Here is a 27,308-nt window from a genome sequence, read left to right as displayed (position 1 = left end):
TGTCCATGGATTACATGAAATCTTTCCACCTTTATCCACCTTTGTCATGGTAGGGAGAACATGTCAAAGTAAGGGTGGGGTCATCTAAGATAGCACAAGGGTTAAACAGAAAATTATGCGGCGAAAAATTCAATACTTCATCCGACTGAAGAACTGTGTACACAGCTGTCTCTTAATGAACTCACCATAGTCACTGAAATTAATGGAAAGGGACAATGAGAATGATACATTGAAATTATAATCATAGATTGTTTTTCATTTTCAATAAAAAATGTCTGAAAAAAGGTTATACTACCAGTTAGAAAAGATTTTAAAGATGGATCATACAGATATCAAATTATTTTCTTCCTTGATTTCTTGATTTTATGCTAAGTAAGACATTAAATGGAATATCCTGGGATGTTTTTCCCCACTGAGACCCATCAGAGCCATGTTGGCATCTCAGTGGGCTGTTTCTGTCATAAATCAGTCTGTGCGTGACCCCCCCCCCCCCCCCCCCCCAGCACAATGGCTAGGTTTTAAAAATGATCAATCAGCATCAAAATCTTTCATTCTTTGATTTAATCAGTGTATTTACTTGTAGAATAATTGTCGATTCTTATAATTCATACATTTATTTTATTTTGTGGTAATTCATTTTGCTTCAGTAAGTTATCAATAAGAAAATAAATTACAATTTTATGGATAAAAGTTCGACCTTTGCTCCATTTTCTTTATTTGTTATGTGAAAAGTGCTTTTCTCAATTAAGTAAAGTTAGAAGTTTGAAAAATAAATAGATGAATAATCAAACCGTAAACCGAACGGAATCATGAAGTTTTGAATTGAAAACAAATAGATCGGCATTTTGGCATGGCTCCCCGCCTCTGTCGGGGGGTGTAGAAAGAGTGCATGTGAAGATGTCCCGGGCAGCTTCTAAGAGTGCGAGTGTGTGGGTGTGAGTGAGGTTATGGGTCATTGGGAAGAAGAAGAAGGAAGAATAATAAAGTGTAAAACACATTTAAATGAAATAAAAGAAAGGGGGGACACCTTGGAATGCAGTGCACGCCCTGTTGTTGTTTGGTGTTGCCCACACTCTTGCGCCCCGTTAGGGTCCTATAGCTGCAGGGGCGCTTGTGTAGGTTTGCCTGCTATTCATAGAAATTAATTCCGTTTCTGGGAGATCTGAGGGTGGGCGTCAAACTGGCATTGGGCCCTTTTGGTCAATGAATGCGGCACTCAGCGTCCCGCTGGCCTTTCTCTGTGCTGCCTATACATCCCCAAATCCAAGAAGCTCCAGAGGTTTGGACTGAAGGTGAAAAATGAGGTCCTCGGATGGGAGGAGAATAAATTCAAGAGGTGCAGAGGGGACTGTTTGCATTCTGCTGCTCAACAGTGTTGCAATACAAAAGGACTTAGAGCTTCTGATTGTAAATGAACTGTTTGCAGAACTTTGTGGTAATCCCCTGATACTGCTCTGATCTGTTTGCCACGAGAGGTGTATGCTTTAAAACTCTCCCATTGTTTCGCAAATTGTCCGGTGTGGTGGGGGCATTGTCGTACTGTGCATTCTATTTTGACTTATTAACTACTGCTTAGCCCTTTGTTTGTGGGTTAATGAATACTTTATTGCCACTTTACTGTGTGGATCTTGGAGACCATATTTAATTTCCCCTCTAGAGACTTCCTGTGGCGTTTCCCAGAGTTTGAAGCAGCCTACTTTGCATTTCCTTTCTGTCAGAAGACAAACGGGCCCAGAGTCCGAGATGAAGCTCTGAGAGCAAGGTTTGGATTTCAGTTCTTTCCCTTCGTACTTAAGTCTCCTGTGGGATACAGTGTGGATCTACTTTTACTCCCATCCTCCCAAGTTTTTGACATGCCTATGTTTCATCTGCCAGAATAGTAACTTTGTGAGATTTCACTGTCCAGAATAGAAAGAAAAATCTCATGGCGAGAATATAAACACTGTAGAGACTCTGTCACTTCAGTGGAATTCAGCTTTTCTGGTGCGCAATCAGGCAACAACGCACACATTTGTCATTGCTGAGGTTGTATTTATGCAAGAACAACTCCCCAGCTCCACCTGGGGTGGTTAATGATTGATACAATCACCCAGCTTTTGAAGTGCTTCCTTTCCCCAGCTCATAACTCTGTCAGAATAAACCCGGAGCTGCAGCTCAACTGTGACGATTGTTTGCTATTTTAAAGCCTGTAATTAAGCCACTTAACCTTCTTATTTTCCATCATGGCAAACGAAAGAAAGGTTCCCGAGATCAACGTCCCAACACTTACCTCAGTCACGTGCAGTACCACATTGTGAGCAATTGCTTTATAGTTGGGGCCAGTTGTAAAAGGAAGAAAAAAAAAAGGTCTGGATGGAGCCCGAGGGAGTATTTAAAAAAGCGGCCAAAAAGCAGTAATGAATAAGCGGCCCCTGTTGTTTTCTTAAATTTGGAAGCTGCATTGAGTAAAGGTAATTGATTGGAACTAATTAACAGTGCAGAGATAAATGACGGTTGGGTAAGATGCAGGGTTTTTAATGGCTCTTTGCAGGAATGGGATGCACAGCGGAATTAATTCTTTAATGGTTGAATGGAAGTCACTGCAGAACATGTATTTTTGGGTATTTATTTTGTTGAATAATGGCCAAAGTAGTGATAGAATTGAAATAATCAGTTTTTAAAATGTTCCTGTTTTCAAACAGTATGCAGTTTAAAAGCCCTTTTCTCACCTAAATGTTAAGCAAATTGAATAAATTTTCTGGATGACAAATTCAGAATGGTTCATTCAAACACGTTTCCACGAGAGAGCAATGTGGACGAAGCAAACTGTGTGGATGGGATTCATCTTCAAAAAAAGGGTGAATTTATGAACCATCTGTTCATCTGTTTAATTCTCTTCTTGTATTTGGGTTACAGCAGTCGAAGCAAATACACCTGAGTCTCTCCAGAGAAAAGGGAGGTGTTCCCAATCCAGCCAATTCCCACTTTAGGCATAACACACTCTGGGCTTTATGCAGAACCTACTCCTTGTTGAATTTGCTCCAAATCAAGAAGGCATCCAAGAAGGCATCCAGAGGATGAGTGACCCTTGAGGTGGTTTGAACAGGGCCTTTTCATCTGAGCCTTCCCGCGATGACCAAACCATATTGAACAATCCAGGCATTTTGTCAAGAATTCTATCTCATCTGTCTGTATTGGTGATCCTGTTTTGTTTTTTTGACACAGCACTGCAAACAATACATTTCGATCTTAGTCTTTTTTTTTTAATACAGTTTTACAGAGCTTGCATTTCTTACCCCACTTATGAACAGCTCTTCATAAAGACCCACTTTGATGAAGATGATGTTTTTGGTGTTTTTGTGACATTTTTCTTATGATGGAGGGTGTAAATAAAGAAAATTTAGCTCAAAATTGTTTTTCTGAGCATTTCTTTATTCAAATTTTTGTGAATCGGGAGCAGATTAAAAAAATGCCATTGGAAAAATAGCTTATTAGTGATGCAGAAAATATGCTGGGTTTAAACAGACAGCTCTCTGCAACGAGGAATGGAAGAAGGGGCTCAGTCCATTTATCTTATACAGTCAGTTGCATGTGGAGCAGTTGTGCAAACCCTCACAACCCCTTATGTGATTCAGTGGGATGAGTTATGTGAGCCATGTCATATGGTATTTATTTATGAAATCTGTTATCTTTTGTTGGACTTTAATAGAAAATTACCTCAAACAAACATTTGATGAATCTAAGTGCTTTTTTTCATGCATCATTTTCTCTGCAGTGTTCACCAATGTACAGAAATACTGGGAACCACATGGTTTTTTCTGGTGTTTTAAGCTCACTTTGTGCTTCTAGTATAGAAGCATACATGTTAATAGCTTTCATTTACTGTGCTCTCCAGTTGTTCAATCTTCTTACATATGTACAGTTTTGGGGAGCTCTGTAATATTTATGACTGCTGCAGCAGCTTGAACTAAAACAACAGTTATTATAAAGATAAATGTATGCATACTCAACTTTGAACGCATGACTTCATTTTGCCTTTTTCACTTTGTTCAAAAATGAGCAGAAGAAAACAGGCTTGTATAAAATCTAGCAACCAAACTGTGTCACCATTCTGAGAGAGCATGTAACACTCAAGTGTCATGTTTGCTCTTCCATTCCTCAGGCATCCTCTCACTCTCCAAGTTCTAGTTAACCAGCCCAGTCAGAAACATTACTGCTTCCTCTCCTTAAACTCTCCATACCTTCACAGATACTGTATGTAAGCACCAACCACTCTTCATCCACTTCAAAGTCTTCCTCACTTCATTCCTACTTATCTTTGCTACTTTCTGCCCCATAGCCTTTTTTTATCAGTCACCCGCTCCTCAAAGTTCTCCGTCCATCTTTGTGTCCAACCTTTCATACTAGTCCTTATACAACCATTTGTTTCACCTCCACCTTCACCTCGTGTTACATCTGCTCACACTCCTGTCTGCTGCCCTCTGAGTGTCCCACTTTTTCTTAGCTAGTCTTTTCCTCTTGACACACTCCTAAAGTTCTTCCGTCCACCGCCAAGTCTCATTATCTGCTTTCCTCGTGACACACCAAGTACCTTCCTCCCAGTGTAAGATAAGAGAATTTTGAGTCCTGCACACAAACGATAGTTTTGAAAAAAGTATTTTCAATGTGGTATGCGTTACCCCTAAGCATTTGGTAGGCATCCATCCTCACTGTCCACTTAAAAGAAAAATCCAAAAACTCATTTTTACAGCCAGTCATTTGACACAGCATGAGGCTGTGCTCTGCTGGGATGTTTTAGTTTGCTTTTTTTTTACTGCATCACTTTGACTCTTACTATTTAATTGTTTTTATCCTTTTAATTTCCATTTTAATGTTTGAATTTATTGTACGGCACCTTGTTTGACTGCGGTCATGTTAGGGCACAGTACACATAAACTGCTAGATTCAGAGATTAAAAGACCTTGAATCACACACGTCCATATTTGATCTGTTGTTTTTTCTGCTTAGACAACAATCAGAGGCACAACCATTTAATGGTTAAAAGTGTAGTTTATTTTATTTTACATTATTTGTCTGGTATTTGTGGTTAAAGGCTCACGTTTCTGGTGTTGCTTGGTCTTTTGCAGAGATTGAGACTATTTCAAAAGTCTGTCACTTTACACAAAAAGTATTAATATTTGTGCGTTTTGCTTTCTCCACTTCATTCTTGGGAATTAATTTCCACAAAAATCCTACTTCTGACCCCTGCTGTAGACTCTGCCAAAATCTCTCTGCATGAGGGCTGCTGGGTTACAGGATATCCTGCTTGTTAGTCAGTTGTCAGGTCCATCAGGTATGTCAGATTTTAGGCCAAGTGGAGAGAGACTGATCATTAAAACCTCTCTGGGATGCTGAACTTTGTCAAGTGTATATGTATTTCCACAGCTGTCAAGTTATCTGATTGTCAGGTGCCTTGTGTTGGTGTCACCTGATGCCTGACTGAATCGAGACAGACACTTTCTCAAGGGGTTTTAAGATTAATGAGGAATGATGATCTCCTGTTTTTTAGTTTTGTTTTTTCAGTTCTTTGTCAGAGTTGTGTGTAGAAAAGAAACAACTTAGTAAATAAATGGTGAACTGGATTGTATTTGAAAATAGTCTTTGTTGCAGGGGTTTTATTCGTTGTTCTCATATTAAAAAAAAAAAAAAAAACTACCCAATATTTCGAGCATCAAAAGTCATAAATCACTAGAGATTTTAAAGCTTTTTTAAATTAGGTTTCATACCACTGACCAGATTTATTTTCTAAAAGTTTCTGTAACTTGCCCTCATCGCCATGCAGAAATCCTCCTTTAAATTTGATCTGTCTAAAAATGTGTGCAAGCTTTGCATACTCCTCAAAAGCAATTTGCACTTGATTTATCAAATGGGTTGGGTTTAGTAAACAGGCTTGTTTTGCTTGTTTGCCATTGATTAAATGCCTAAAATTTACCCAGACAATGACAATCAAATATGGGGAGCTTAGGGGGACCAATTTAAGAAAAACATTTATATTCATATAAAGTCCAGCTGTTTGACTTCCATATGACAAATGTAAGACCCTTGCTTTTTTCCTCATTATCTGATTAATTCAGTTTGAAAATCAAAAAGTAATCCCCAAATCCCGGTCCAAATTTTTGCCATCCCGGTTATGTTTCTGGATTATTCTGCTGCTACCATAACCATGTAAGAGCACACTAATAAAAGCAAAACCCTGATAGATTTTCTCTAAAAATACAGCAGGATTTGCTAAATACCGCAATAGACTGGCGACCTGTCCAGGATGTCCCCTGCCTTTGCCCACAAGTGGTCGGGATATGCTCCGGCAGCCCTGTGACCCCGAAAGGGAATAAACTGAAAAAGATGAATGAATGAATGGATTTGCTAAATATGCTGTCAAGGAAAATTCCACAAACCTATTCATTAGAAATATTCTGATTTGCAAAGCAGATTTTGCAGGATTTATTTTTATCATTTGTGCATTAAATTATCAATAGAAAGGAACGTTGCAGATGAAAGGAATGCATTTCACAGCTTTTATACCCCAATGAAGCCTTTTAACAAGTGATAATTATTGTTTATAGTCATTTGTGTTTGGTTTTTATTACTTTTAGATGCCACTTTCTTCTGATAAGATTTATAAGAACACTCGCTTCACTTGAACAAGTTCAGAGATGAATCCAATCGCTTTACTCCACCACAAATACCGGTACTTCATTTTTACAAAACAGGTTCAGGGCATATATGATATTTTTTTTCTTTTTTTTTGGTGGTGGGTACAGCTATAAGCTTTTGTCAATTAGGAGTTAATCTTCATTCTATTGATTACATGAAAGTCAATCCATTTATTTCTATGCTTGGCTGTCGTGTGGAGCGATGGACTGAACCATTAACAGTTTTCTGGGTCATTTTCAGAATAAAGTTCCAGATTTAAACTTAAACCTCCATCTCACTAAACTCAAACTGTCAACACATTTCCAATAATATTTATTTGGGCGTTTCCGATTGATATCTAGTTCATATCTAGTTCATTGTCTTGTTTTAGTGTCATGGCATCAGTTTTCTGTTTCCAAGAATTTTAAATATGCAGAGTTTATTTAAACTCCCAACAGTTCTAAGACCAAAAATGTGCTTTTTGACATTTATCCAAACCCAGTTTAATAAGACTATAAAATAAATTACCGTAGTCACTAATGGGCATACTTCTGTGCAATTTTGTTGAGGGGTTGGCAACCTAATGTTTGACTGACTAGAGATGAGAGCAGCTGTCTGGTATTCCAGCTGTGAGATGAGATGGACTTTGAAAAGTGTCAATTCTGTCAGTTAATCAATAAAAAGCTGGAACATATTTTTAAAGACAATCATGTTACACACCAAAAGACTGCTCTGCTTTTGTTTTCATTGATTTTACTGTATTTATTGTGTTCTGGATTTTGTTAATCCAGTTTTAAATGTAATTCTTCATGATTGTTTTTTCCGCTTTTATATTACATAATTTATCTTTTCAGTTTTGTTGAGTTTCTTTTTTTTTCCAAAAGGTTGACAACTCTTTCTTTTAACTACTGTTGTGTGTTAAAATACTTTTACATAAACTCTAACAAAACATTTTGTGCAGGGATTGTGTTTTTTTTGTTGTTGAAAAGTTTTGTGGCCTAAATTTCTTTTTCTCATTTGTGCAGTGCCAAATGACAAAGATACATCCTAGCAAATTTGTAGGCAGCTTGTTTGCTTTCTTGCAAATAAATGCGGGTAGTGATATTCCAGAAAGGGACTTGCCTCAGGCCAAGGTAGATATTTGTTTTTACTGAAACCTAATCTTAAACTAAATTTGTTGCAGGCTCTAATTTCTATTTTTATTTTATTTTTTATGGCTGACTGAGTGACCTTACAGTGGTGGGAGGAGCTGACAAAGCTACCATTACTGTTTAAAAAAAATCCCAATGCAAACACAAATCTACACAGTCCATTGCTTTCTTGTTCCGGTCCCAAGTCCAGCTGAATGCTTGGGTTTGTGGTGAGGAAGGGCAGCCAACATTAAAACCAAAGACAAATCAAATACAGTATATGGATCTTAGGGATGTCTTACTTGAAGAACATTTTAACATTCTGTTGGTAAAGGATTTTCAGGTTTCTCATCACTGACAGTATTATCATGAGGTGCTAGTTATCTTGCTACTTTTTTAAGAAGCGTGTAAAATGTCACAGTTCATGTCTGGCACCTTTCTCCTGTAAATCCATTGAAATAGCTGCATCTTTCCTGAGGCGCAGTGTTCCCTTAATAGCTTCTTTTCTGTGCAACTCTGCGACTACATTGTGGCTGATATTGATCAAAAGTGAAAGGGGAGCCCCTAAGTGGATGTGTAGAAAGTCCTGGCAATCAATGATTGGCAGTTATTCTTGCACTCTTTGAGGTCACCTTTCCAATTTCAGCGCATAGCTGAGCTGCAGGACAACCAAGTGATGAGTGAGAGGGAAGGCTTGTTTATCTCCTCCGATGTGGCACACCGGAGGGAGGAAAAGCTGTTTGAATGACTTTCAATCACAGCCTTTAGAGGACAAGAACGTTTGACCAAAAGGAGGAGAGGAGACCTGCATCCTGAAGGCAAAATGCTGCTGGGATGTGTAATTCAAGGTACAGTTATGTTATCTGGGAGAGAATGATTTTGCCGTTTAATCCCAGTCTGTAAATTATACTTAGTCTTTCAAAGCTGTTCATTCTTTCACTCTTGCAATGTATAATAAGTCAGAATTTCCCTAAAATTAGGCGGTTTTCATTTCACCTTCAGAAGTTTCTGCTTGTGTGTTACGGCCCACATCCAGTCGGACAGCAGTGGCAAGCTGAGAAAACGTAACCTTTTCAGGGAATTCAGCTGCCCCTGACACTGGGGCAGGTGAGGCTTTTATGCTTCCCGCCCAGCCTCGTGATTGGAGGAAGGAAGGAGGCAGCAATCATCTCCTGCAGGAGGTGGACTTGGGCAGTGTGATGGAGTAGGGTTCTCCAGAGGAGAAACGCACACAAAAAAAACCACACAAGGCCAGGAGCCGCAACATTGTCAAAATTTAGCCAGTTTTATACTTGGCTTACTAAATAGGTTTTGACATGCACATTCCCTCCTGATTACATTAAGTCAAACTGAGTTCCTAAATGAGTACCTGCCAAACTGCAGGAAAAATACAAAACTCACCAGGCTTGGCACTCATTAGGCCTGTGCCTAAAATTTCATAAGATTAGTCTTTTTTGTATACATTATCCCTTTTTTTTAAGATTATTTTGTTTGGCTGAGATTGTGAGAAAACCTGAAAGAACTTCCATGATTTAAAAAAACAAAAAAGTGGAAAATTTAATTTTATGGTTGAGAAAAAGAAGGCCCAACCCCAGGTTTTGCTGCAGTTGTGAGAAACAGACCTTTTCATTTTCTTTCCCTCAGAGGTGAGGGGTTTGCCTGAGCGAACACCTGAAGATTCTACCTGAGAAGAACCAGATTAGGCTGTTCACATGCGTATATGTTTTGTCTGTGACCCACATTCCACTGGAGTGACATTCAGACCATGGGGAAGAGTCCCAGGATGTCAAATGTTATCATTTTTAGACAATGATCAGAAACTGAAGCTTGAAGCTCCTGCTTTTATTTTACTTGATTTGTTTTTTTTGTGGGAACTATGTGATTTTTATCTATATTTTTACATTCAGAGTTGCAGCCTCTACACATTTGCAGTCGTACAAAGCATTGCAAGACACTAATGTTTAAAACCCCCACTGTTTGCTTAAAAATGTATTTGGCATAGGTATAGTCTCTGTTTACAAGTGATCACTTCATACACATCAGCATCTGAGCCATCCCTGCAGTAAATTCATTGTATATTATCAGTAAATATGACCCAGTGGGTGACAAAATGATCTCTCATCCTCTTTGCTTTTTTCTGTTTCCATCAACCTCCCGCAGTTATCAGTCAGATTACGTTACCCTGTTAGCTGCCCAGAGATTACCAGTGACAAACTGGGATAGCTAAAGCGGCTTGGTAAACTCAATGACCCCCCCGAAGCACCGCCCATCCTGTGAGCCATTATCACTAGCTACCTTATTGACCTGGTGTGTTGGGAAAAAGCAGAGATAAAGCTGTAAGGACCTGTGAAAGTGACAAAAAGTTCAAAACAAGAAACTCTACTTAGTGTGCAATTTGTGTTGCAATTGAAAAGGGCAAAAAAAATTAAACTTGCAAAGAGTTTCTCTAAACATACTTTAGGGGTTCAATTTGTAAAAACTGCGCAATGAATGGAAAATGTACTTCCTTTTCATCCAGTGAGTTAGGATTTATGGAGAGATATAAACTTGTAATTGGTTACTAAGTTCTTAAGGTAACCTGTTATCTTGTTCTGACTGAGAAAGTGGATAAGATTGTGTCGGCACTTTAAAGTAGTAACTGTGTACTGAAAGCAGCTTTATATTAATGACTTGTACCCTTTAGTGTCTTGAGACTTCCCAATTTTTTTTTGTTATTTTTTTTTTTTTTAGACCAAGTGCTTTCATTGCAGATGAGCAGCCAACACCCAGAACAATGAAGCTGCTGACTTCCCTTTTTTAGGAACATGCTTTGTTTTCTAATCCCACTTCCTGCCCCAAGGCCTGGGAATCAGACATTACCAGACTCATCTTCAAAGAGGGCATGAGCGAGGTCTTTCTCATTGGCTTTTAGCTTTTGTCACTGTCCTTTACCTCATGAAAATGTAAATGTTGTCCTTCCTACACCTTCCCCTCAAACCCTTTCCTCCCAAGAAATGGGATGAAAAGGCAACCATTTGTGCTTAACCGCGATGAAAGATTACTGGGAGCCTGTAAGGAGGAAGAGACCTGGAGATTGACCACAATGGGTGCTGTCACAGTCTGTTGTGCCTATACGTCAATCCCAGGAAGGGGCTGGGTACCACTGGCCTCCCACATTGTGAATTCCCATCACTTAAACAAATAAGCCATTCATAACCACAGGGAACAACATCTTTGCTGTCAGCCATGTTTCTTTCAGACCTACTGTCTTTTCGTCTGTAAATTTCCCAGTGGCACCTAACAGACGCAAAGATCTGTTGCTGCTCTGCAGCATTAGGTTGACTCGAAAAACAAAATCGTCAAAAACACAATTCCAAATAAAGTTTCTTTTTTGATACTTGTAGATCAAGAACAACACTGTTGGAATAGAAACGCAGACACTAAATTCTGAGACGACATAAGAGTGATCTTTTGTCAAATTTGTCGTCTGTCATCCAAAAGCTGTAACACCAGAGAAAGATGTGTCGTAACAAATGTTACTTCATATCCAGATAAATACTTTTTGTTAAAGGTTTATAATTAGTTTTGCAGATTTTAAGCTTCAACATCCTTGGCACAGTTGTTGTAAAGACACGGGTTTGGTCTTTACAGTGTTCCCTCGCTACAACATGGTTCATCTTTTCCAGTTGCGCAGTTTTTTTAGAGCAATTCTGCATGCTGTATTCTTTTTTATATAAAGCAGAGCATTGTGTTCTGTGTCCTGATTGGCTGATGACTATTGTCATCAATATCCGCCTGTAGAGAGGGTGTTCAGTATGCCAAATTTACATAAATCTGCGGTAATGAGCAGAGCTTCTGTTTCATTCAATAATAGTGACTTTATTTTTCTACAGGATTGAAATTAAAAAATTATTCACCCTTTAACACACCTGTGACACCTAAATAACAGAGGCTCTTTGACATATCATAACTCTTTGATGTTTGTGCGATTAACGTGAATCAGCTGATTCTGACAGAGGAAAGCAGCTTTTGATATCGGCCTTGAACCGACATGCAACACTTAACGTTGGTAATGTGCGGCATATCAGTGCAAAACTGCTTTTCTGAGCTTTAGAATACACAGGAATTAAGCTAATTGTGTAAATGGTTGAGTGTAAAGGGTTAACTGGAGTTAAAACTCTGGTGTGAAAAGGTTAAAAAGGAGAGAAAAGTGTGAAAATGTTCATGTCTGTCTGAAACAAGTGTTTAAAGTGTACAGTGAGAGGTTTTACAGCCTTAAAACGTAACAATTATTGTAAAAAACATTACGTTTTGGATTCACCCATTGGTGTTTATTTTTTAGAACATGCCTCTCAACATAAATAAGTGAACACTCCACATAATGCACACATTGGATTACATTTTCTTATACATTGCGCAGCCCTGACAGATGCTGCTGTTGCTCTCAAGTCAGCTGTGTTTGACTTGATCTTAACTTATCAGATTATTTAAAAAAAAAAGTTATAATTTATTCTTTTCCAACATCTTCCATGGTTCTCATGCAGGGCAGAAATATTCAGGCAGAACAATGGCCTTGAAGCCCTTTAAAAAAGCTGTTTCACATTTATTGTAAAACTGGGGTTGGTTTTCATTCTGTTTCCACTCCACTGTTGTTCATTAATGTAGCCCCCAGGGGGCTTAAAAACCTGTGTGCCAGTGCATGCAGTGTTACTCCATTGTGGACCATAAAAGTTGCATAATTCCTCTTGGTTAAAGCATTTAATCAGTAAGATGTGAGGCAGAAAAACTCATGTTCTAGCTATAATAATAACACAGCTGAGTTTTGCCTTTTTCGTGGTACAGGTGTTCTTAACACTGCAGACGCACAACGTTGTTTTGTGTTACCTGCTTTGTAATAAACACATTTAGGAATAGCAGGCAGCGATTAGCAGTTGGGATTACTTCCAATGAGACACTGGTGGTGAACTGACCGGTGGGAAGGCCTGAGAAATGAATCTGCACTTGCCGTCGAGCGAGAACAAACTGGAGACCATCTCTGAAGGCCCAGATCAGACTTTCCTCGAGTCTGTGTGCTTCAGCCATATATTGGTAAAATATTTGACCTATGTGAGGTCAAGAAGTTGCATACTATTGCAAATTAGTTGCATCTGAGATTGTCAGCACCACAAAGCTGTGCGTTACTTTTTACTAATTGCACAAACCTTTTGAAACTCATCCCTCCAATTGCTGTCTCTCTTTTGGAACTTGGATGCTACATTTTTTTTGTTTTTGCTCTTAATAAAAATGAACTTTTTCTTTAATCTAGGACAATTGTTCCTTCACTGTCATTCAAAATTGCATTATTTTCCTTTTTCTGCATCCTCTTTCCCACTTTGGAGTCATAGTTGTAGATTTTAGTGAGGGTCTGTCTTCTCATGTGTCCAGTGTGTGACAGTTATACCCTTGGATAAACCTAACACATGCTTGAGGGCAGAGGTTTAGTCTTCCTCAAAGTTTCTTTATGAAATCTGCACAGCAGATTGTCAGCAATCCTCCCCAGGCCTCTAATTTCAGCTTTAAAATGAAATTACCGTGCTAAATGTACTCAGGAAACCAGAAGGTATGCACATACTTTCAGCTAGACAGATACCATATATCGGTGATTCGCTGGGTTATGGGTTGCTGTAAATCACAGTCTTAAGTGCATGTTGGTGTCTGCTACGCAGAACTCTGGGTTGAGAGGCAACCTTGAGGTCTGTCTGCCACATTCTACAAGCTATCTCCTGTTTTCCATCCCCCCCGTGATACGCAGGCTCATTGCGATTCTGGGCAGGCCCTCGAGTAATGCCACTTCATCAAGGCAAACCCCTTCTCTTGATTCTGTTCGGGGCGAAGAAGAGATAACCCTGACCCTGAGTTAATCCCAGATTAAAACGAGATATAAAAGCACCACCACTGCTGACCAGTGACCTGTAGCTCTCCACGTGTTTCTTGGTTAAGAATCGAGCACTGATTCTTTCTTCAGAAAAAAAGTGACTTTTAAGAAGGTAAAGAAATCTGGGTCCTTACAAGAGTATTCAAATGGGATGGAAATGGGGCATAAAATATAACTGTTGAGGTTCAGACTGTTGAGAAAACACATCCATTAAAACAGAGCTGTTTTTGGCAGATGTGCACTATTACATTGGGACTCTCAGGGGAAGATCTCCTTCCCCTGACTTTTTTTTTAACACATTTTTCATCCACCACAGCTGCACCTTTTTCTTTTATAAGTTTTTAATCAACTGGAACAGAAGAACACTCATTTTCTCTTTGTGATGTCTTTGCAAAAGAATTATAATTCCCCATATTCGATGAAAATTCAGCCTCTAGATTAGATTTGATTCCTGGTTGTCTTTTGCACCAAAGCACATCTGTCTGCTGTGACAGGAGTTTACACGAAAATGGAGACAAATGTGTCCCTCCTCCCCCCCCGCCCTCTCGGCCTGTCCATCAACACACCGGACTTGGCAGACAACAGCAGAGGGGGCTTAGCTGATGGAAGCCAGAGGCCCTGCGATAAGGCCATCTCTCCGCATGAGAGCTCATCGGAGCTGACAGTCAATACAAATTGGTGCCATTAGTGAGGAGAGGGAGTGGATGCAGGCGGGCCAGGGCATTGCAGTGGCTCCTAATTATAGCGCTGGTGAGCCCCCAGGTCGTGAATGGGGGTGTAGGGGGCACAGGGTGGTGGCAATAGTAATGTGACGACTACAGCAATAAACAGCAAGTCACCCAGTCTCCCACTGACACAAAACATAACGGACAGACTTCAAGTGAGAACCAGCGCAGGGATTTGGCGAGCGTTGACTGTGGTGGCTGACATTTCACATGAGTGGAGATCAGTGCTGGTAGGGATGCTGTGGAGTCACACTTCTCACAGACTCAGAGGATGAACAGCCTGCTTTCAAGAGCAAGAAAAGGCATAACTTTGGTTGGTTGTTGGTTTAATTACTCCTGATAGTTTTAAAACTTGACATAAACACTGATGTGGAACGCAAAATAATTCAACATGGCAGGCCTACATTGGATTCTTTTTTTCTGCAACAATACATAAGGCACACTTAAAAGCCTTCAGTTTTTACAAAAAATGATGGTGCGCCTTGTAATTTGGAGCCTTTTATATATTGATTTATTTCGGTTGTGCTTATCGATGTTGGTGCGCCCTATAGTGCATAAAACATAATTCCAACGGACCCTAAAACGGAGAAAATCAGCTTTGCGCTGATATGCATCACATTTTTCCACTTCAGAATCTGTTGAAAATGCATTAATTGCATAAATGGTTGAAGAGCAGATGTAATTCAAAGGACACCAACACTAGAGCTAAAGTTCTGGTGTTAAAGGGTTAAACAGCCAGTTTATACTCGGCTTTGGATTTCAGATTTTTCAACATTTTCTTTGTTGAGAAGCCCTCACCCTATACAAGTATTCAACGGTATTGACTGTTCTTTGTATTTTCAACCAGGATGTTTGTTTAAATATAACTGGCTGTTATTGGCCGGATTTTCTAGTTGTTTCCTTTTCATGTTGTGTCCAAATGGAGGAGGTGAAGAACTCAGCGAATATAATAAACAGCGAATATAATTAAATTAGCATTTTTATTGATTTCAGATTTAACACAGCTGCTAAATTCTTTCAAATAATTGTTTAAAGAAGCAAACAAGAGAATTGTTTGTCAGTCTGTGTGAATGTGCCTCTTTTACTGCGTAATTAGAAAGAAGAACACAAAAAAAAAAATAGGAGTTTTCACAGAAAGACATAAAGTTGGTAAAATCTGGTTTAAGAATTTCTTAGTTTAGTTTTTCACCACAAGCTGATGTTTATGTCTCAACCTTCAGGTCTGCACACCTGCAGACTTAGGTTTTGTCTGATAATTATCCTAGGCCTATCTTGGGCATTAAGTGTTTAATCATGAGGGAGCAGGTGATGCAACATGTGTGTCTGCTGTATTATGTAAAAATATTCTGTAAATAAATGCACACGTGCAGCTTCGTAACCTCCTGTGTTCTGTTTTTCCGCCCCAGGGTAAGGCTCCTTTGGTTCTGTAATGGCAAAGCTTACCATAGAAAAGAAGACAAGGGTGGGATATTTACGCCTCACATTTACCGTGAATCGGTAGGAAAAAGGTGGAAGACAAATCTAATATTCACCTTTATTATTCAACGGTGTTATGGAAAGGGTATTGTGCCCTCAGGCAAGACATCAAACTCAAAATAAAAGAAATGTGCAAGCTCCTTTAAATTCAGTCAATTCTTTTTATCCAAAATGAACAGGTTTCAGATAAGCAAAACGATGGCAAAAGATTTTAAACTGTTGTTGTGCATTATTACAATAAGTTTAAAACTCATATTCTGATCTCCTTCATTTAACAAAACCAGTTTTGCGGGGGCCTGTAGCGTCGCTTTTGTTCTAACCTGCAGATTTTGGTCACGTCTGAGTGAATAAAGTGAGTAAGTTTTTAGTTTCAAAATGGATCTATAGGGAGAAGTCTTTAGGGAGAAGGGAGAAGCATTCACTCGATAAATCCCAGGTGACTACTCCTTTGTCAAACATTCCCAGCACCAGAAATGATGAGAAAATGTCGTTTTGGAAGAAAGACTGGAACAGCCAGTCCAGAATCCTGCTTTTGTACATTTAGAGGAAGGACAGACCACTCGACCAGTTACTAAAGCCTAAAATGTGCCTCATTCTATAACCGTGTACTTGCACCAGCGTTGTCTTGCTGGAGGAGCATCTGCTGACCATCTGAGACCTGTCTAGATTTCACAGTTACTTTCTATATAGGGCTAAAAATACCTGTAGATTGGTGCTTTATTAAATCTCTTAGACATATTTTTTGCTGATTGAGTTTTGACTATTTCATCCTAAATTGTAAACCACAGAAAAGTGGTAAATAGATTAAAGTCATGAAGAAATATATGACTATAGCTTCACTTCTGTTTTATTTTATTTTGAAAGTAATATTTATGTACGGCAAAGTGAACAGACGAGCCTTTATAATGTTTAATGTTTTAAATAATGATATTATGAAGGTGTTTATGAACTACATTTGAAAAATGGATATAACTCCTGCATAAAGAATGCTTTCAGTTCAGACTGTAAAAAAAAAGTCTTTATATATACCATGAAAAAGGAAAAAAAACAACAAAGAAATCATGTCAACAACTGTTACCAAGTATTTACATGCTTAATGCGAGGTCATGGTTGCAGGATGATCTGTTCTCTGCAGCGTTTCACAATGCACCTGAGCACGCCCGTTTCGCCTCCGATTCACATCTGACGCTATCTCTGGAGGTGCATCAGAGGTGGAACAAAATATGAGGCTGTTGCGGAACGGCTGTTTCCCCGTGCACAGAGAGAAGCGGGAAAAAGACGCCTTAGAATTGGAAAAGAACTTTGTTGAAGGTTGTAGACCCGTGCTGTAGGGAGGAAGCTGTGTAGAGCTTTTTTTTAACCCAACTCTCATAACCGTACCAATGTTTTTGTAAAGTGGCTTGCCAGTAAACCTTTCTAGCAGATGTTGACTGGAATGGGGGAACATTTTTTGATTTAGTCATAACAAATTAATCACTTTTAATCAAAAGCAAAAAGACCAAATCAATGTTTTAGAAAATGTTCCCCCCCCCCCTTAGTCCGTGATATTTAAGCGCTGTATGTGAGGCAGGAGTGTTCTAAACGGTTTGTGAGGACTTCAATATTTCTTTATTGTTAAACTTTGTCATGCTCAATCTTAGGGTACATTTGATTCCCACCTGGGATGCTGGTTGGGAAAGTCTGGCTTTTTGGGCAGGTTTCAAAGCTCACCTGAACCCTTGTGTGAACCCAACATGTGAACCCCGGCCTCCTTCAAATTGAGGTGAAACCATGAGATCTCTTCAGGATTAGCCACACTACAAAAAGTAAAGTTGTAAAAATGTCTAATTTTGATTCTTGGAAAAAGTAAAGGTATTGTAGGGAGGGGGTGTAGGTATACAAAATAACTGTAATAGCAAGCACAAATACTTAAAGACCCAATCCAAGGAAAATCTTGTTCAGTTTTACTCATGATGGAAGAGATATATAAAGTAAATTAAGCTCAAACTTACATTTCTGAGAATTGTTAACTGAGAGCTCTCAGTTGAGGGTGATGGGAAGGGGGGCGGAGTTGTTTCGTGCCAACGGTCCCACACAGTGTTTTGGTTTTTGGCTTAAAACAGTTTAAGCTTAAATAAATGAACAATGGGAATGCTTTTAAAATAAAATGATTGGATAGGGAGTTTTAAGCACATCGCAAAAGACATGAATTCCTCAGCAGCTCTGGCATTTCAGCATTACCGGGAAGTTAGATTATTTCTTTATGCCTTTATATTTTGTCACTTGGAGAGAGAAGCATCCTGTGCGTTGTGAAACCTCTGCCTGCTTTTATTTTTCCTCTGTGTGACTGTGATGAGCAGCTGCTGAGTCCCGCTGCTGCTGTTCCCTCTCATTTAGCAGCTAACCTTGTCCCCACTGTGCAGCAGTCGCACACATTCCTTAAGCGCTCTGTCATTTGTCTACAGGCTTTAAAACATGCAGCTCGCACAAACTCAACAAAGTCGTGCAAATGTTTAACATCATGAAAAGTTGAAATAAAAAGGATGTGTTGAGAAAATGTGAGGAAAGATGCCATGGGCTAAAAACAAAAGTGGGACTCGTAAAGACGTTGGAAAATGTTCAGGTGGGTAATTGTGATGTAATCAGGATTTATAGAGTCTAGCCGATTTTCTGCTGTTTAATTTCAGGTTTTCATAAACCAATACCGCCCCCTAAAGTGCAGCATTTCACACTGCAGGGATTTCAAGGCCATTTGGTCTGCTTCAGACTTTGGTCCACTTCTGAGAGTGCCCTGTGTGAACGCAAACCAAACCAGACTAAGGTGTGAAAATTGTTTGCTCATTTTAACCGAGTCCATGGGACTCCCACATCTGTTCCATGAATACACATTGTGTTGAATACAACTTGAATGCAACTTGTGTTGTATTCATGGAAGAGAAGAATTATGAATTGTACTTTTTTGTTTAATCTTCATTTACATATTTGTGAACTCTATTCTCAGAATATTGCACAAAAAGTTGATTTTCTGAGTGTGAAGATTCAGTCTGTACACTGGATGGATAATCTCTGAAGTAATAATAAAGCCTGAAGTGGTCTAGGCATTTAGACCGGTGTCTACGCCGCTTACCTCAGCAATGTTCTAGAAATGCCAGTTGGATGGGAATAGTAAAGTTCAATGATCTGCTGGGTACATTCATTTGTCGATCCATTTGCAAGTCAGAAAACCAATCCTCTAAAGAATGTGCTCCAATGACATCCAAGCTTCTAATAAAAATAAAATTCCTCTGAAGGAACAAATAAACGTAAGAAAAGTTTCAGAAAGCCGAGTGGCTATAGGTTTATTTTAGGAGTAAAGTTGGACTTCAAACATTGGAGTTGAAGGAGATTAGGGCCTGTCTGCAACCTGCCTCTAGAGGTCTTTTGGAGGAACCGCATCATTTGGGACGTTCTGCATTTTTTTGTCAAACTCAAAAACAGCAAAACCTTTCATAACAGGCAGTGCAATATCACACCAAATGGAAATAGCTGAAAGCACATTAATATTTATCCTGATTGAATCAGTTTGTCAACTATTAAAAGCAATATATGAGACTGAGTGAAATTGCAGCTGTCTGCAGCTCAGTCTCGATCTCTTTTAAGTTGTCAAACAAACCAACAACTTCCCCCAGGAGAGCAAATATACCTTGTGCAGGCCCACAGGCAGCACATGGCTATGAATATTTCAGTGGCTGAGGCCCACACAAGTTAATGAGAGTGGTGTCATGTCAAGCATGTGTCTTAAACCTGTGGCACTGTCGTCGCCCGTGGCGTCTGCACTCATTACTACACATTATTAAAAGTTTGCCCAACTTTTGCCAGCCTTGCAGTTTTTCCCTCTCTGAAGCGACTTTGTGCTGCCCTGTCAGTGCTGCTGCAATGAAGCGTGTCTGCAGACTTTCACAGGACTAATAAAGACTCTTAACTGAAGATTTGCTTCTTCGCATTGACAGCATTCCAAATATTTGGTGGGTATTCCTGACAAGGGCTGCCTTTGATGTGTGGGAGGATGAGACCTCTCCCACCCTTTCTTAAACACCCTAATTATCACTTCTATCACACTGCTGTGTGTGCGTGCGTGTGTGTGTGTGTGTGTCACGTGTGCAGGGTGTGTGGAAAGAGCCTCGGGGTGCCATTCAAGTAGAGCAGCTTGTTTGTGATGTGCCACAGGCTAACGGGGGGTTATTGACACTTTATTCCTCTACTTTAAAAACATTCGAGCCACAACTTGTTTCATATTACATGTTATAATGTAGAATTCTTTTAGAAACTTACAGTTGTGTGAGATACATACGTTTTGATAAAGTTATCCTTGCTAAAGCACACAATGCAATTTTATTATAATTTCGTTCATTAAGAAGAAAAAAACCTTAAAAAAATTGTTGTCAGATGTGAAAAAATATCCCCACTTGTTAAAGAAATAACATTACCTAAAATTCTACATAATTAGAACTAATTAGAAACATTTTTTTTATAAAGTTATTTAAAAGAACACATCTTGCTTCCACAAACACTCATTCAAAAGGAGCCTTTTTACATGTTCTTGTAGCATTTGCTCATGAGGGTGGACATGTATAAAGACAATTAAGATTAAACTGCATTTCTGAGTACTTCTTTATTCAAATTGTTGAGAAGCAGGAGCAGACGAAAAAATGCAGTTTAATAAAGCTTGTTGTTGTGACGCACACACGACAAACTTTCATGCTCCCCTCCATTCTGATGCATCCACTTGCAGACACAGTGCAAGAAAAAATGTTTTTGGAATGCATAACAACGGGAATCTTAAGGCTTTTCTTGGGATTTTTGAAGTGTTTGTAAATATTTTCATCTCTTTTCTCTTCTAAATTCAAAATCTGGTTCAAAACTGTACAAGTGGATAGCTCAGATATTGCTCGCCATTTTTGTTGCACTGATCATGCTAGCTTGGGGTTGTGAGCTAGTGGGAGACAGTGTAAACAAAGGGATGATGGGAAAGGAGCGCAGGTGTACTCCCCGTCAACAATGTCGCCCACAACTCGGAGGTGAATTTTTAGTGAGGTCCGGCTATGTTACAGAAACTATGTTCTGGAAAACGACAGTTATTTTTTGGCTAAAACAGCATAATCATAACTAAAAGACTACTCGAAACACTTTTAAAATAGATCAGGAGTGGGACTTTAAATTAACTCATTAACCAATTGGGAATGAAACCTTTTGGTTTTGGTTACAAAACGTTACATCAGCTCATCTAAAGGGGGAGTTCACAAGAGTGTGTTTCCTCAGATTTCCCTCCTCCTTTGAGGAGTGTGTGGGATTTTACAACACTGGCTCACTGATTCTCAGGATTCTGAAAAGAGTTCTTTTCCTTACCACCTGGAGGTCAGAGAAGAAAACTGATTGCGGCCGGGATTTATTTTATACAAATTCTTAGCTTCTTGTACAAGGTTCAGTTTCAGTATTTTAGGCAGAAAAAAAATCATTACATTACCAATTTTTAGGAAATTGTTGCTCTTACAATCAAAGTTGGTAATTATGTAAACCTTCATAACTGGGTAGGTAAACTTGAGTGTGTGTGTTGGGCTTTTGTCTTCACAGTTGTGACTGGTAGATTTTTGTCACTTAGACACCTGGGTCATCTTTTTCTTGGTCAATCTTTGCAAATCCAACTCTTTATATATCTTGATGGTACATCGGAAGGGGGCGTAACAGCATGGGACCTTTTATTTATATTTAGCTAATGGAAGCATTTGATGAAAGGTTGAGTCAGAAAAGGAGATAAGTGTGTTGCTGCAGCCGTGAGCAGTTTGTGACCACCACACCTCAAAAATGTTTGGCGGCATTACAAACTGTAACCTGTGAAAGGGGATTTGAACAAGTGAACCCTGATTGGGTCTATCGTCACTTGTAAATGAACTCTGGTGTGGTTCACTTCTGCCTTAATCCTCCACCAGCTATCTAGAAGAGAGCAGAAGCCACACGAAAGAAGGAAGCTGCATGGATTATGTGCAATACTAACACAGCTGAAAATCCACAGAGAGATTGTCTAATATTTTTATTCCTTCTAAAATATTGAACTCACGTATTAGACTGAAATAAACTTGGGGGTTTTACCTGTTTGTTGTGAAAAAAGATAAAAGCTCAAACCTTGAAAGCTGACTGGCCTTATCAATTTTTTGGACTGAAGCATATCTGTTAACCCTGAAGAAGCATCTGTCATCTCTGGTTGACCTATTGATACGATAGTTTGCTGACTCATGAAAACTTAATGAACTTTATAACACAAATCCCCTTTCTGTTGGAATAGTCATTGACCCTTAGATTGTGATCATTATCTAGTTAAAATTGGTTTTCTTAATCTGGGTGTTGAGTACCTGGCACTTCCTGCCATCGCTGTGAACAGCACTTGGAGGGAGTAATCAGTTTTAGAATTTTTTTTTTTTAAAGTGATGAATCTTTTAAAAATTCGCATTTAGATTTTTTTTAAAATTTTAATTATGAGGGCATATTTGTTTGAGATTGTCAAAAAAATGTAAAGTTTTTACTAAATATTATTCACAGTTCAAAGTGGATAAGATGAACTGAAGAAGATAAACTCAGATGACCCAGCATTCTAGCAGCATTTAAATGCATCATCTACGCACAAATCTGAAGACGTGAAAGGAGTCTCACAACCCCCCGTGTAAGCCCTTGTAACTGTGATCGGTGCGTAAATAAAGTTTTGTCTGTGTGTATCAGGCAATTGGTTCATCCTATTTATAGATTTGTTTGCGTAGGAGTTGTTTTGGATTTATAGTTAGGTTTAAGCTGCTGTAATTTCAAGTTGCCAAGAATTGCACAAACACACAAATCCAGTGAGTCTGTGTTTTCTCCATAAGACACCTACAACCATATCGATCTTAATTGTTGGAAGCTTGAATAGCTTGAGATGAAACTTGTCTGTTAGATGAATAAATGCAAATATGAGCGTTTGTCTGAGGACCCTGTGGGTCAGTGGGTTTAGCAACTAAGTTTATCAGTTTTTCTGGAGTTTCATTCACAGATATTTGTTAGAATCTTGTTTGTTGCTCTGGCTACAAAAATTTAAAGCCATATAAACTGTTACATGTGCACATGGAACCGCACTACAATTCATTTTCAACTAAACCTCATGTAAGTTGAAAGTCTACGGCGGAGTTTACGTTAGCTTTCACTCTGGCAAAATTAGGTAGATTATCCCTGGAAACAAACTCTGGTGAGGCTCAAATCTGCCCGTCTGACTATGCACTGAAAAAGATTTAAGGCTTTGGGTCTCCAGAGAGCCACGCTGAGACGATATCCGCAAACGAACGAGAACCTGAAACCTTCCCAGAATTGACCTACCAATTAAAACGACTGGAACACAACTATGACCCATCCAGGAGGCCTCATAAAAACCAAGAACAACACGTCAAGGACTACAGGCTTAACTTAAGGGTAACATTCTTTACTAAAAAGCACGGAAGCCTGGAAGAAAAGGACTGATAAGATTTTACAGAGAAATTTTTTCTTTATCAGTGATCATTTTCTTTTTTAAATTTTCCACAATATTTGAAAAAAATATTTAGTGAACTAATGTGAGAGATGTGAGGGGTGAACCTCATAGAAGTCCATAGTTCTGATTAATCTCGTACAGGGGTGAAGGCATTGAAAGATAAACATTGGTGGTAGTTCAGGCCATCTATTAATCATTTTAAAAATTGATTTGAATCAATTTAAATCATTTAGCTGGGACAGGTATGCTAAGGAAAAAGCTGCAACAAGCAAGAAGTGGTGAAATACTTGGTTCATCAGACTGTGGGGTTTGGTTTTTAGTCTCTCAGGCCACAAATTCCACAACTGAAAAGCACAACTGAGAAGATCAAAAATTCCGATTCTGCTCATCACTGCCTTTCTTCTGAGGGTCAAAGAAATAGACTTGCAACATGTATCTTGAACTCACTTCCACAGGGTGAATAGCAGCTTTCAAGTGAGGGCTTGCTCTGCACTGACGGAGCCAACGGCCTGGACTTTTGTTTTACCCGATATGAAACGAGAGAAATATGCAGCAGGGTGGAACACCCATATCAGGTTCGTGTAGCGAGTGCACCCCATGCTGTCAAATGTTTTCCCCTCTGTCAGTAGCCCTTTTCATGCATGCCTGTTGCACTCCGCGCTGCTCACCAGGAGCGCTAACATCATCAGAGCTCCCCAGGGACAACATCTGCATCAACTTTGATTCTTGTCCCGCCTTAAAAAGCTGAAGTTAAACCACCAAAGCTAAGAGTCCTGTCAGTTTAAAGAAGCTGTGTTCATTTAAAAAAAGTTTCTGACAGAAATTGCAAATGTGAGATTAGCTTTAATGGAACCCTAATGAGTTCTATTATAATTACATCACATTGCAGGGCAGGATGCTAATGAGCAGAAGATGATACACAACATTCAGTCTCTTTTACTCCTTTGTATAGCAACAAAGTGGGAAGTTATTTAATTTGAAACTGCAACACAAGACTCTTAAAATTGTCAGCAGCACGTCTCCCAACCTAACTCAGCCTTTTGGCTGTTCATTCAAGATGGAGAGATATGCTATAACATGCAGCCCTGGAGATCAGGAGCAGCCACGTGTTTTCCTGCAAAGGAGGAGGAGAGGCTGGCTGGCTGTGACAGTGAAGCATGCATCTTTTTAGGGTTTGCAAGCTTACAAATATACACGCCTGTCATAGTCTGAGGACAGAGCTGTGTTTTAGCAGAGGGAGGTGTCTGTCATCTTGCCATTGCTTAACTGCACTGTGCTCTGGTTTGTTGAAGTAACTGACTTGATCAGATTTAGCATTAATTGCAAGAAGGAATTTTGGCATGTTTTTTTTAATGAAATACTTGTATTCTGCCCTCTAATAATAATATTTCTTTGAGCTTATATGTGTAACTCTTGGGTTAAAAACCTCACAGAATAACATACAGGAAAATAACAAAAATAATTTACCGTATTTTCCGGACTATAAGTCGCCCTTTTTTTATAGTTTGGCAAGGGGTGCGACTTATACTCTGCAGTAGAGGGATGCATTGGGATTGGGTCCCGCCGGGTCCCGCGGGACCCAACGCAAATCTCGCGGGATTGGGCGGTTTGAATTGTACTGCGGGCGGGAGCGGGCGGCAAAAAAAAAACTCTGCGGGATCAGTTTTGCCATGAATATCTCATGAATATATAATAGTGGACTACGTTAGGCTGTGCGGCTGTTGGAGTCTTATGTACTGAAGCTCCGTGAAGGCACCAGGTAGAGACGCCCAATGCCCACTGTCATCTAACCTGTTGTTGGGGGTGTGCAGCGCCCCGCCCCGCCTCTTAGAAATTGTGTTCTTTAAAGCCTGATACCGCGGTCGCGTATGGGCGGAGCTATCAGCTAAAGTTCTGGTCTGATCGCTGCATGGAGCGATGTGTGCATCAATGCATGGTAGACACGAAGAATGTGGAGAGATCAGGTTTATTATTTTAAAGAGTTCTACTTGGTAATCATGTTTCCATGTTTGAGTTCATAAAATCATCCCAGAGAAAGTCTCTGCTTCAACTCCCGCAGTGAAAGCTATGAGGGGCCGTATAAGACATTATTTATTCTGAACCATTCACATTCATACATTCTTGCTCTCACAGTCATATATACTCTCTTTCGCATACATATATTCTCTTACGCATCCATATATTCTCTCTCTCACATTCATACATTCTTGCTCTCACAGTCATATATACTCTCTTTCGCATACATATATTCTCACTTGCACATCCATATATTCTCTCTCTCGCATGCATATATATTACTTTACACATACATAAATTCTCACTCTCATTGTCACTCTTAAAAAAGAATGTATGTATGTGAAAGACAAGTATATATGAATGTGTGAGGAAGAGTTTATATGTGTGTGTGAGAGAGGAGTATGCATGAAACGGAAGTGACTTTGCATGAAAAGGAAGGCACTTTGAATGAAAAGGAAGGCACTTTGCATGAAACGGAAGGCAGATGATTTCTCGTGCTCTGATTGGACGAGAGGCCGCCACCTCCCATTTTGAACAGACGCTAACACGAACCAATAAGAAGGCCATCGGAACCTTAAGAAATATTTTATCTTCACCTCAAGTGGTCACAAATCTGTCTGCATCTCTAGAGACACAAAGGAATGTCTCAAATACCAATAATGGTAATAGAAGTGCCACCGAAACAGAAAATCCGTATCCACCTTATTCCTAGCCCCCATGAGCCTTTGCGTGAATTATGGGCGACACTTCCTGTAGACGCTGGAACACGCATTTACATTAAAACAAATTCCTCTTGTTTTCGATCCATAACTACATATAAATGTGGGAAAACCAGCTGTCATTTCTTAAAAAAGGCAACGGTGAGGTGGAGATGAAATATTTGTTAAGGTTCCGATGGCTGCAGGACCCCCGTGGCTACTTCTTGCCGGTTCGTTTTTTAAAAAAAATAAACTTTATTAACAATATCTTGCACATACAAAATACCAAACACAAAACTCCACTGTGTGCAAAATACAATCTTCACGTTCGCCATGAGAATGAACAAAAAAACATAATGATAACCATGTAAAACAGGTTATGCAAAAAGAAAACAAAAATAATAAGGCAAAGGAATCTGTTAAAGTTTCAGGAGAGACCATGTTTCAACTGTTCTGACAGCTTTTTTGTTAGTGGAAGATTTAATACTGTTCACATACAAAACCATTTCTTTCTGAAAAACATAAAACACGTTTTTTTTGTTGGCATATTTACACTTGTGTATAAAGTATTTAGCCATAATTATAAGTAAATTAACTACATATATTTTTTCTGCATTAAGTCTTTCTTGTGTAAAATATCCAAAAATAATATGCTCGTAAAATAATCTATAATCTTCACATAGATGAGTTCTTATAAAATGTATCACATCTTTCCAAAATAGTTGAGTGAAAGAGCAAAACCAAAAAAGATGAGGCACAGTTTCTGGTGAGGAATGACAGAATGAACAGTTTATGTCCAGATCTTTTTTAAACTTAGTAAAGAAATGTTTCACTGGATAAAATTTGTGAAGAATTTTGAAAGAAATTTCTCTGATTTTATTGGTGATGAAATACTTTTGTGGCAGGGTCCAAACCTTTTCCCACTGAATTCTACATCCAAAGCTGTTCCAGTATGAGATAACATACGGTTTTGTGGCAATCTCATTTTGAAACAGAGAACGGATACTTTGATTATTCCTGCTAGCTGAAAAACATACCTTTCCACACAAGTCTGTTAATTTGGGATTTCTTGCTGGTTCATGTTAGCGTCTGCACTGTAATCCCTAGCGAGTTGACTGAACTTAAAAATTATTGTGTAACAGATTACGCAACAGTTAAGTTATATTATTAAAACTTTTAAGTTAACATTTATTAAAATTCATATTGTCAGTTGGC

General features: G+C 39.1%; 1 protein-coding gene across 10 annotated transcripts in view; it reads left to right on the top strand.

Annotated features, from left to right (window-relative positions):
* sema3fb (sema domain, immunoglobulin domain (Ig), short basic domain, secreted, (semaphorin) 3Fb) overlaps positions 1-27,308 on the top strand; it is a 94,867-nt gene that overhangs the window by 35,039 nt on the left and 32,520 nt on the right. The gene's annotated exons all lie outside the window — the stretch shown is intronic.

This window comes from Oryzias latipes, chromosome 5 (genome assembly GCF_053564925.1).
Source record: "Oryzias latipes strain Hd-rR chromosome 5, Olatipes_Hd-rR_3.1".
In the NCBI taxonomy this organism is placed as follows: Eukaryota; Metazoa; Chordata; class Actinopteri; order Beloniformes; family Adrianichthyidae; genus Oryzias; species Oryzias latipes.
This window is presented reverse-complemented; position numbering and strand designations above follow the sequence as displayed.